The sequence below is a fragment of the Sorex fumeus genome, unplaced genomic scaffold (assembly GCF_029834395.1).
Source record: "Sorex fumeus unplaced genomic scaffold, SorFum_2.1 ptg000094l, whole genome shotgun sequence".
Taxonomy (NCBI): domain Eukaryota; kingdom Metazoa; phylum Chordata; class Mammalia; order Eulipotyphla; family Soricidae; genus Sorex; species Sorex fumeus.
The window spans coordinates 9,331,800-9,344,583 of NW_026606151.1; positions in this window are offsets into that span (position 1 = coordinate 9,331,800).

Genomic DNA, 12,784 nt, shown 5'->3' on the forward strand with positions numbered 1-12,784 from the left:
TAGAAGTTTAACTTGCCCAGTATTGGCTGGGGATACTTGGAAATCCAATAACAAGTTGGCATTTGTTCTTCCTCAGAAATACATTTTCCAAATGAAATTCTAAACCTAGGACCACCATTGTATGAACTCAGTGGCTATGATACATGTTAAACTTAGAGCTCCTTTCAAACAAGACCCTGGGCAATCTGGACAGTCTTGTTATTCTAAGGTTGCGACATCAAATAGTGTAAATGACTTTCTCTGCTGCTTTTTTTATTTTTTTTCCCCGGAGTCAATATTGGTCAGAAGGAGCAGGCCCAAATGAGGGTAAGAGTTTAAGAGGAAAAAAAAATTTTTTTGGACAAATTTACCAAGTTTATCCCCAAAGAGGAAGAGTTAGAGAAAAGAGAGGGCAAAAGAAAGAAAGAAAGAAAGAAAGAAAGAAAGAAAGAAAGAAAGAAAGAAGAAAAGAAAGGAAGAAGAAAGGAAGGGAGGAAAAGAAAGAAAGAAAGAAAGAAAGAAAGAAAGAAAGAAAGAAAGAAAGGAAGGAAGAAAGGAAGGAAGGAAGGGAGAAAGAGAAAAGAAAGAAAGGAAGGAAGGAAGAAGAAAGGGAGAAAGAGAAAAGAAAAAAGGAAGGAAGGAAGGAAGGAAGGAAGGAGAAAGGAAGGGAGAAAGAGGAAAGAAAGAAGGAAGAAAAGAAAGGAAGGAAGAAGAAAGGAAGGGAGAAAGAGAAAAGAAAGACAGACAGAAAGAAAGAAAGAAGAAAGGAAGGGAGGAAAAGAAAGGAAGGAAGAAGAAAGGAAGGGAGAAAGAGATAAGAAAAAAGGAAGGAGAAAGGAAGGGAGAAAGAGGAAAGAAAGAGAGAGAGAAAGAAAGAGAGAGAGAAAGAAAGAAAGGAAGGAAGGAAGGAAGGAAGGAAGGAAGGAAGGAAGGGAAGGAAAGGAAAGGATGGGAAGAGAAGGGATGGGAAGGGAAGGGAGGTATGGGAGGGAGAGGAGAAGAGGGAAGGAGGGAAGGAGGGAGGGGAGAAGAGGGAAGGAGGGAAGGAGGGAGGGGAGAAGAGGGAAGGAGGGAGGGGAGAAGAGGGAAGGAGGGAAGGAGGGAGGGAAGGAAGGAAGGAAGGAAGGGAGGGAGGGAGGGAGGGAGGGAGGGAGGGAGGGAGGGAGGGAAGGAAGGAAGGAAGGAAGGAAGGAAGGAAGGAAGGAAGGAAGGAAGGAAGGAAGGGAAGGAGGGAGGGAGGGAGGGAGGGAAGGAGGGAAGGGAGGGAGGGAGGGAGGGAGGAGGGAGGGAAGGAAGGAAGGAAAAGAAAGCCTACAGTTCCCCAAGTCCATATCAGGATTTCAGCAAGGGTTGCAGGCAGGTTTCTATTTTCAGAATCCCTTTCCACCCGGCTTCTGCAAAGTTGAACTCGGGGAAGTCTTGGGGGCGCTCTCAGGACAGAGAATGCAGGCGAGGGATGTGCTGGTGTCTGTGGCACCGGCTGGAGCCCGAACGCTCCCCGCACAGATGCTTCCCGACAGAGCAGAATAACAGCGCCGATTCACACTGTAAATTACAAACACTCCCTTTTTAAGTACAAATTGAACGCTCAGAATGGAAGACCCTGTCAGTTAGCATGCGAGTAAATCAAGCGGAGGAAGACGAATGGCTCGCGCCCAGCACCGGGGCCCAATTTTTATTCCGTTAACTGTACTGTCATGGCAGAGCACTTCTTCTTTGCCGGCTCGGAAGAGAAATTGATACGTTGTCATCGGAATCAATAAGCCAGGCCCGGGTGCGTGACCTCGGGACGCCAATCGCCGAGCACGAGGTTTCCCGGGCCCCCTCCCCCACCTCCGGTTCCAAAGTTGTAGCTTGGGGACCCATAGTAAGAACACGTGACCCGTCCCTCGGGGAGCTTCTGCTCTGCAGTCAATTTCATAATTACATCGCTCCGCCTCTCTGCTTAGCACTTCCTTCCCCCTCACCACCCTCTCTCCCCCCCACCCCCAGCCATGAATCATCCCGCATTTAAAAAGACTTCGATGACCTAGGGTGAACTTTCCTGGCATCCTGTACATTCTTATGCCAAAAAAGGGGAGTTCCTCTAGGACCCGAAACCTCACCAGAGCCCAGCGCCTAGCTCTGAGCTCCAAGCGCCAAGCTCGGGTGCTTATCTGGAAAGATCAGCGAGGAGTTCATTTTCCTAGATCCTGGTGGTGATTCAGAATCTATCTCAGTTCACCATCAGGGTTTGAAGAATCCAGTTCAGCCCTCTGCTCAGAGAGGAATATATCAGAGGAAAAAATGTTGGCACGTCTCCTTATGCAATCAGGGCAGAGGAATTTATACCACATTCAGCCCTTTGATTTCTGCAGATCTGGCTGAGGGTGGGGTTTCCATATTTGTGCTTTGGCAAATGTGTCCAATAACCAACTCCTCCCCGTAGATGTTCCCAGCGTTCTCCTAGGTTGCCCTGGGCTTATTCGTGCATTTATTAAAACCAGAGACATCGCTGCCCCTTCCTTTTAAAAAAAAAATTCTTGTCTGAGTAATTACAAATTAAGTAGGCAACCAGGGCCTTGCCTTGAAAGACTCCCCCACCCCCCCCACCCCCCCAGTGATGGAGTCACAGGGTGTTTCAGTGAATTAGCATTGGTTTTTTTTTTTTATTATTTAATCTGGGCAGCCCTGTCCCTTCGTTACATGGCGATTTTATCCTGATACTCCAGCTCAAGCATCAACACTTCTGTGGAGACTCTCCTGATTATCACAAGAGTCTGCGGCTCTGCCCAATGTGTGAGTCAGAGAAGTGCTATTTTCTTATTCCTTTTATTTATACAATATTTTTTTCAGCCTTCAACAGAAAAAAAAACAGGGCCATAAGCACAGATGGAAAGAGTATCGTAAAGAGAGTCCCTTATCTGAATACTTCCTGTTACTCCCCAACCTGTTTGACTTCTGTTTACAAGTTCAGCAACATAACTACTTTCCTTTTTACATACAGGTCCACTCACTGGTCATTTCTTCTGGGTATTCCAGTGCCCCTTGTGGTGAGTTGAGTCGTGTCAACCCACAACCCCGAAAGATACATTGCAGTCCTTCCCTCAGCATCTCTGAGTCTGACCTTAATTGGAAAATAGGGATCTTTGGAGATGTAATTACTTAAGATAAGGTCTAACTGGATTAAAATAGATCTTGCATCCAATAGGGCTCCTATCTTCCTCAGAAGAGAAGATGGAGTTTCTCAGGAGATACCAGGCCATGTCAAAACAGAGGCAGAGGTTGGAGTTATGCTCCCACAAACAAAGAAGAACTAAGACCTGCCAATTGTAATCCAGGCGGAGCCATGATGAATTTTTCCCTAGAAACTCTGAGGAGGAAGGTGCTGCTGCCATCTTGATTCTGGATTTCTGGCCCTCACAACTAAGAAAGAATAAATTTCTGGGGGCTGGAGTAATAGCGCAGCGGGTAGGGCATTTGCCTTGCACATGGCTGACCTTGGTTCCATTCCCAGCATCCCATATGATCCCTTGAGTACCGCCAGGAGTAATTCCTGAGTACAGAGCCAGGAGTAACCCCTGTACATCACCAGGTGTGACCAAAAAAGCAAATAATAATAATAATAATAATAATAATAAATTTCTGTTGTCCTAAGTCATTTGGCTTTGTGGTTATGGAACACTGCAGGGGTGAGGAAACTCACCCCTCTTCTTCAGGAGAGCCTAGTGACGGGGCTATTACACTCCACTTCATTTCTATACGTGGCCCTCTCTTTCCTCGAGAGACACTTGCAGGCCCTCAGTTCTGGATGCCTGATCACAACAATACCAATAATCAAAACGTTCAAGGGGTAAAGAAAGTTCTGGGAATTCCCCACCCCACACACATATCATCCCATCATCCCAGAAACATCTGACTTTTGGCCCTAGATACAGAGATTCTCCAAACAGGGTTGATGGAATCCACAATTGCCTAAGCTCTGGATCTCAGCCCCAAGATCACCCCCCAGTCCTCCTCAGCGCCCTCTGCTGTGGAGAGAGCATTGGCCACTTTGCTCTTTAAAAAGTGAAATGTAAAGGGCCAGAGGGATAGTTCAGTGGGTAAAACTCTTGTTTCACACATGGCAGACCCAGTTAGATCCCTGGCATCCTATATGTTCTCCTGAGCCCCACCAGGAGCGATCCCTTAGTTCTGATCCAGGAGTAAGCTCTGAGTACCATTGGATATTGACCCCCCCCCCAAATAAGAAAAAGGTGATTTCAATGAGCACAATGGGGATAAAGGAAAAATATAAAACCTGGAATAATTGTTTGACACTAAGGGAATACAAACAGCTCTCTCTTTCCCTCAATCTATCTCCCCCTCTGTGTGTATATATGTCTCTATCTCTCTGGTGCCGTCCATTGAAATGTTTTAAAAGTACTTGTGAAACCCTAGTCTTTCTGAAGCCCTGATCATCTCTCAAAGATGGATGCTGCTGCATTTCCCCAGCAAGTAGGAGGAAGTCTTCTAGCCCAGACATATTCTCAGAGTTCCCAGAAAACATGTCAGACAATTCTTGAATACAAATCTCAAGAAACTTCAAGTGATTTCATCCTTCTAATTTTCTCTCGCTCCAGTCCTCAAAGCATGGACTTAGTCTATATTTCCCTCTTCCAACACACCCAAAATCCAACTGGATCTACCTTAAATATCTACTTAGATCTATCTTTGAGATCAAATTGGGTCTACCTTCGAGGTCAGATCTACCTTCCAGTGTTGGCCATTTCTTACCCTTGGGACTGAGGCCCATCTTTCACCAGGGATGAAGGGCCTTGGCTCTTCTTTGAGGTTTTGCCAACACCAACACCAGCTCCCACCCGCCAATCATCTGCTTCAGGGGACAGCTCTTTACTCTAAAGCGTCCACTGATTCTTCTATCTCAATTAGAGGCAAAGTCCTATGAGAGCTTACACAACCCTGAAGTTGGGACACCCTCAATTGTTCAGATCCCATCTCCTTGGCTCTTCTTTGCTCTTCATCCTCTTTGCTATCCTTCCAACAAATCGGGCTGTGTCTTGCCGCAGACTCATGCTCAGGCTGGTTTGGCTGGGAAAGGTTTTCCTTGACATATCCACATGGCCCACTCCCTCACCTCTCTGGACTTTTCCCCCAAGAAACATTCCCTTGGGGAAGCCTACAGAGATCTCCTGAGTTAGAATTGTACCCCCTGACTCTCCCAGCCCACCTTGTCCTGCTCCATTCTTCCATAAATGTGTTACAATGTGGGTTGCTTTACCGTCTCTTGTGAGATTGTGAGGAGAGGAGTTAAAACTGTTGTCTGCCCTGCTTCCTGAGAAACCCAAGCACCTAACACAGTTCTTGGCTCAAGATAGACAACTACAGAAGATTCATCAACTGTTCACTGAATGAATCAACCAATAATATTAGTCAAGACTTATTACAGACAAAGGCTTGTAAGTCCCAACAAATGATTATTTCATTTGAAGCAAATCCCAAACAAATAGGTCTTGTCCAAGTGGTGGCACATACTCTATTGACTTGATCTTTGATTTAATTATATCCAGGAGAATATGAGCGCTGATTTGGAATGCACTGAACCTCACATTCAGACTTATATTTGTGAAAAACTAAATTTATATATTTAGATTTAGTCTTGCACTCAGCCAACACAGGTTCAATGCCCAGCACTACATACAGTTCCCGAAAGTACTGCCAAGTGTAATCCCTGCACAGAGAGCCAGGAGTAAGCCCTGAGTAACACCAAGTTTGATTCCCCCTCTCCCCAAACAAAAGAGAAACAAAATATTCTAAACTGGAGTATCCTATTAGGAGACATTACTGGTGCCTGCTCGAGGAAATTGATGAACAACAGGATGACAGTGATACAGTGATATATATACATATATATATGTGTATATATATATATATATATATATATAGAATTGGAGAGAAAATACAAACCTGATAGCAGGTTGTGAGAAAAACTTGAATGTAGCACAAATATAGCTTCTGATAATTATGATATTTGAAAGTTCCCACTTATCAAGCTGTTATTCTGGGTCAGTGGGAGTAACAAGAATTGTGCAGAGGAAGCCTGGGAGATCCTCCTGGGACAAGGCATATGCTTTATAAGCACCAGGACCCAAGATGAACTCTATCGCCACATGGTTTCTAAGCACTTCCAGGTTTGTCCCTCAAGGCCCCAAGCACTGTCCCAACCCAATATGGCCTTGGCCTTGACATAACAGGGCATTGAGCAGCTCCACAGCCTTAGGCCCTAGCACTGAACCACCTGGCTTAATTGCTCAAGTATTTCCAGAAGAAATCCCTGAGTACTCAAAATCTGCTTTGGAAGACAAAATCAAACCAAACCAAAATAATAATTTGTGACGATGTCTTTAATCTAAGCCTCACGAAACAATCAGGTAGAGAGAATAATTTCCCATGGGTTAGATGATAAAACTGAGGTATGTAGTTTATTGACAGTTTATAAGATCTACCCAAAGTCAAAGGTCAACAATACAGGTTTCAAGATGAAGTAATTGATCTCCGGTCTAAATTTCTTTTGGGGGGTAGGGCAGGTTTGAGTCACACCTAAGTCATTCTCCAGGAAGAGTCTCAGATTGCTGCATGGGGATTGCTCCTAGCAGTGCTCAGGGGATAGTACAGTGCCCTGGATCAAACTTGGGTCCCCTGCATACAAAGCATGTGCTGCAGGCAATTAAACTATCTCTCTAGTCCCAGTCTGAGAAATTCTGACAAGTCACTACCTGAATAGAACAGGTCAGTTCAAGTCATACTAATGCAGAGCAATACTTTTGCTAATGCAACATTTTTAATACCAATCTCCATGGATTAGACTTTATTTTTAAGTGAATAAATAATGCATGTATCCCAGAAATTAGAGCTACTGATTCTTATTGAGAATTGATTATCTCTACATAAACCAAATGACTTCACATCAACCTAACCAGTTTTCATTTTCATTTCATTTCATCATCCTGTTATTCGTCGATTGCCTCGAGCAGGCCCCAGTAACGTCTCTTTCATCCTTGCCCTGAGATTATATTCAAGGCTATTTAGGAGAATGAGACCCATCATTGTTACTGGTATTTGGCATATTTGGTACGCCACGGGGAGTTTGCCAGACTCTGCCCTGTGGGCAGGCTACATTCAATAGCCTGCAAGTTTGTCCAAAGTAGGAAAACCAGTTTTCAGCCTAATGAAATTATACTCCAGAGGGCAGGGACAGGGCTCAGGTAAAGTGTGTGCCTTGCATGCACGAGACCAGGCTTCAATCTCTGGTGCTACCAAAACAAAATCAAAAATGATACTCCAGTTTACAATTTTTTTGTTTATCTTTTGTTTGGGGAGAGGGGAAATCACACCTGGTGGTACTCAGGGCTTACTCCTGGCTCTGTGTGAAGGGATTACACTTGGTAGTACTTTTGGAAACTGTTGGCTGAGTGCAAGACAAGCTTTCTGGCCCTTATAAATTTTATTTTCTTTCCAATATTTTTGTTAAGGGGTGGCTCTCCTGGTAAGGCTCATGGGTTTCTGCTGGTTCTTTTTCTCAGGGGTAACTCCTGCAGGTGCTTGGAGAACTGTATGTGGTGCCTGGGATTGAACTGGGGTTGACCCATCCCAGGCAACTGCCTTAATCCTCACAATATCTCTCTAGACCAATCCCTCCAGTTTATGATTTCCCCCCTCCTCCAGGCTCCCAGCCTTCTTGAAATGCCTTTCACTTGAAGTCCTGGCTGCATTCTGAGGTAAGTGAAACCTTGGTTCCATGGGTGAGGTACAATTCCCCTCATGCTAAGTAATAAGTCAATGGTGAAAGCCAATACGAATCCCCAAGCCTAACTGAGGGATTTATTTGCTCCCCTTTTGCCTGTTAGAAGTCAGATGACTTCTCTTCCTTCACCCCTGACCTTCTTTGAGTTCACTGTGACCACAACCCAAGGGGAAGACCTGAAAGTCACCTAAAACTCTTCAACCTCTTCACAGACCCACTCTATTTCATAATTGCAGGAAATAGTGCTAGGAGCTGACCTCGGTTCAGAGTCCAGCAGTCTGGGAAATCTGAAAGAAGGAAAGGCTCTGTGTGTGTGTGTGTGTGTGTGTGTGTGTGTGTGCATGCGCGCGCACACACCTGTGTCTGTGTGTCTCTGTGTGTGTGTGGTGGGGCAGCTCAAGTTTTCAAAGATGTCAAACGAGAACAGTGCTCTGAGGATGGAAGGAAGGAAGAAGCCCCTACTCGTGACAGCAGAAGAAGAAAAGAAAAGAGCCCCACAAGGAAACTACCAACAGATGGTAAATACATTTTTAATTCTTCTGTCATACTGTGTGGACTTGTGCACATTTGTCCTGCTGTGTTGGGCTCCCGAAATAGCTAGCCATGGAATTGCAGAACAGTTCTGCTGTGATGGGAGTGTTCGGAAACCATGCTCGCGGAGGAAACAGGAAGGGCTCATAGTAGGATGGAGTGGGTTGGCAGCTCCTCAGCACTGCATGCACTGGAGTTCTAGGGACAGGAAAACGCTCACACCTCACACATGTCAGGGTCCAAGGAGGATGTTTTCAAACACACTATTCCAATGGGTCCTCTGAGCTCTAGTTACAGGAATTAAAAGTTGTCGTCATTCATCTGATGGCTCGCGGAGTTGCAAGGAGAGAGAAGTATTTGTTTGTAGGTCTTTCAGGTACACTGAGCATGATAACTGACACGGTCACCAGACATCTACCCCTAGCTAGTCTCATTTCTTCCATTTTTGTATCACGCTCCCATAGCACATCATATGTCCTCTATGGTAAGGTGTCCTATATGATAATGCATTGTTCTAATATGTACCTCAGTGATGTGTCTCAATATGTCAGCAAGAAAGAAAGGGTGATGGGCTGAACAGATAATTCAATGGGCTAAACACATGATTTTCATGTGGAAGTCTTGGTTCAGTTCCTAGCATTGCAGGGTCCCTCAGAACCTCGGAGAGTAGCTCCAGAGCAGAGTTGGGACTAAGGCTCTATTACTACTGGGTGTGGCTCCCAAAGAAAGAAGGAAGGAAGGAGGAAAAGAAGGAAGGAAGGAGGGGAGGAAAGGGGGAGGGAAGAAAGAAGAATGGGAGGAAGGAAAGGAGGGAGAGACAGAGGGAGGGAGGGAGGGAAGAAGGAAGGAAGGAGGGAGGGAGGGAAGGAGGGAGGGAGGGAGGGAGGGAGGGAGGGACACGCAAGGAAGGGAGGAAGGAAGAAAGGAAGGAAGGAAGGAAGGAAGGAAGGAAGGAAGGAAGGAAAAGTTGCTGGTAAACTCAATTGGATGTGAATAATAATGAGAGGATAGTCCATTAGTTAATCAAGAGTCAAAAAAATAACATATAAAATGCCATATTATTAGAAGTGGGAGGCTCCTGAGACAATCAAGTTCCATTTGCTCATTTCATAACTGGGATTCTGAACCAAAGGGATGCACTGGCAAACTCAGTAGAACCCATATTCTCTGGTCCCCAAGGTGACATCTATTCCTCAGACCACTGTTTGTTCTACTCGAGCAACCCAGAGAAAGGAGACATTTCTGTGACAGGCAAAATCAGATTCCAAAAGACCTTTCAATCATGGTCTCCTCCCTGGGTTCTTTCCTGCTTTCTCTCTTAATAAAAGAAAATTATTATTGCAGCAGAGGTGGCCTCAGCCGAGTTTATGGGTCAGGCAATACTGACCATGCTCTGCAGTGCAGGCCTGATGGTTCAACTCTAGGCCTAATGGACCCAGAAGTCCGGGAGGCCACCAGGGAGGCACAAACTCTGGACCTTCACCCAGGTGAGGCATATGCGCCCTCTCCCTGCCCTTCACTCCTGGCTCTTAACAAGCAAGATGATGGAGCATCTGACCTTGATGTTTGGAAACTAGTTGATAACCTTTTCTGGTGCCATTTCAAAGTGAAATATACTTGCTAATTTCTGCCACAGTGTCCTTGTGCATTGTGTCAAAATTTTATAGCTATCACAGGATCTGGCACAGCTGGGAATCTCTTTTCATGAAATAACAGGGATGTTGGTAGGTAGGGATTAAAAAGCACTGGCAGAAGAGAACAGGGAGGCTTATACAAGACAATAACTTCATACCCAGTGCCTTTCTGGTAAAAGCTTTCTCCTGTTCTTAGAATGAAGGATAGGTGAAAAGGGGATTTTTATCTTCTTAAGTGAAAAAAAAAAAGGATCCAAAAACACTTTACCACTACTCAGTTTGATAAAATCTTGATTCTATATAGTTTATTCTTCTATGAGACTAGTAATATTGTCATTCAAAGCAACTTATATACATAGACCATATCTATGGTTTACAATAAAAGTATTCTTATTTAGCTATTTAAGAAATGTTATTCTTGAAAGCCCAACCCAGTGATAGGGCGTTTGTTTTGCATAAGACCATCCCGGGGCTGTCCCGGGTTCAATTCCTCCATCCCTCTCCAAGAGCCCGGCAAGCTACTGAGAGTATCTCACCCACACCACAAAGCCTGGCAAGCTACCCTTGACGTATTCAATATGCCAAACCCAGTAACAACAAGACTCACAATGAAGACGTTACTGGGCCCACTCCAGCAAATCGATGATCAATGAAGGGTAGTGCTACAGTGCTACATTCTTGAGAGAGCATAGTACTGTGGGTAGGCCATCTGCCCTGCATCCAGCCAACCTGTGTTCAATCTCCGCTACCCCACCTGGCCCCTTGAGCCTGCCGGAGTGAGCCCTGAGCATAAAGCCAGGTAGGTACAGTCTCAAAACAAAAATTAAAGAACTGTTATTTTTCCTTTCCTGCTCTTAAAAGTTAATTGGTAAGCTCCTCCATGCCTAGTTTGGCAATAAGATCTTCTAAATTGTACAATTGTTTTGAACATTTTGATTTGTTGTTTTTCATACATGGTTTCACGAATACTTTATCATATTTTTGTGAAGGGTTTTAATTATTTTTTGCCAATTGGTGTTCAAGTATGGCGCTATTTGTGTTGAGACTCATTTGAATCAGTTTGAATATTTTTTGCTGTATTTACTGTCTGGCTCATTGGTTTAGTTACAATCTTATGGGTGGAAGAGGGTGGAATTGTCTTAAGTAAATTATTTTGAAGAGAGAAGTAATGAAGGCAAATATCATGCTATTTCATGGCTGTGAATTGGATTACCTTACTTAGGATCAACTGGAGACATTGGAAGCTTTAATCGACAGCTCAATCAACAAAACTAAAATAGAAGGGGAAAAAATCACACTCACTGCATTGTCACACACATCTTTTTCCCAGAGAGTTAGTTACCATCTCAGAACCACTGGGCACTTTAAACAAAATAGATTGATAGCTAGATTCCATTTAAGAGGTCAAGCTCCATTGACACTCAGCTCTGAAAAAACCCCAAAGCTACATTTAAACAATTGTTTGGTGTCCAAAGGTTTAGTGTTGCCGAATTGACAGGGTAAAGGTATACAAGCCATTGATTTTCTCTCTCCTTTTGGAGGATCATTTTAGGACTGCTTCCCCTGGACAGTGTGGAAGCTGATTCATGCTCAACGTGCCTGATTCCTTTTGCACCAGCACGAGTGTGAAGCTGCCCTGACTTCTAGGTCAAGGTTTGCCCTGTGGCCAGGGACTGGTTTTAAACTTGGGCTTTCATGTGCCTCTGAAATAAATCATCTTTTCAGTAAAAACCCTGTGACAACTCGACTTTACGCAAAAGCAGGCTGTCTGGAGATATGATTCTGTTCTGCGTTTTAGGAGAAAAAGAGGAGGAAAAAATCCATGCTCATGGGGCTGGAATGATAGCACAGCGGGTAGGGCATTTGCCTTGCACGTGACGAACCAGGTTCGATTCCCAGTATCCCATATGGTCCCCAAAATACCACCAGGAGTAATTCCTGAGTGCATGAGCCAGGAGTAACCTCTGTGCATTGCTGGGTGTGACCCAAAAAGAAAAAAATCCATGCTCATGAGGGACAATTTATGGAATGATGGTTTGGGACTCAGAGGGCCACAGCACACTGGCTCCTCCTATGATCTCCCCAACCCCAACACAGAGTATTCATGTGGCAACAAAAGCACTGCAAAGTACTGAAAAGTGTTCTAAACCATGTATGATGTTGGTCAGTGTGCTCCAGTTGAATAGGTGAGTTCCCTTGGGTCAATATTTCTCCCTAGTGGTAAGAAAAGAAAAAAAAAACAAGCAAATTACTATTCAAAACAACGTGGATGCAGGTCAATGATTGTAAGTTAAAAAGAAGTTCAGTTTAATTTTATATGCTGTAGCATCCCATTTGTATAACTGGAATCTACCCACTTAACACACAGTTAGCCTATCATGTCAAACATGATGAGGAGGGAGAGAAATGGGATTAGAAGGAGGACATGGATTTTTTTGTGTATGTACATGTGGTGCTGGGAATTGAACCCAAGGCCTCATCCATGCAAGGTAAGAATTCTACCACTGAGCTATAGCCCTGACCCAAGAGCAGTCCCCAGAGACCCCATGGCCACGTCCATTAACATTCAGCCAACTGCTGAATGTTGCTCAATGCTCTGGACCCAGTAGTCAGTGCTGAGAACCACAAAGTTCACCTTGGGGGTGCCTGGGAACCTCCAGAACTATTCCTTGCAGTGCTCAGGGATCAAGGATCAAAATCTGGGGCTTGTGCATGGATGGCCACCACTCTTGAGCCCCGTGATCCCCCCAGATCCAAAAATTGTTTTCCAGGTGATAGAAAGTAATATGCTTTATCTAGCATGGTGTATTCAATTTGTGGTAATACATTAAGCCATGTACCTGTGATCAATATGCTT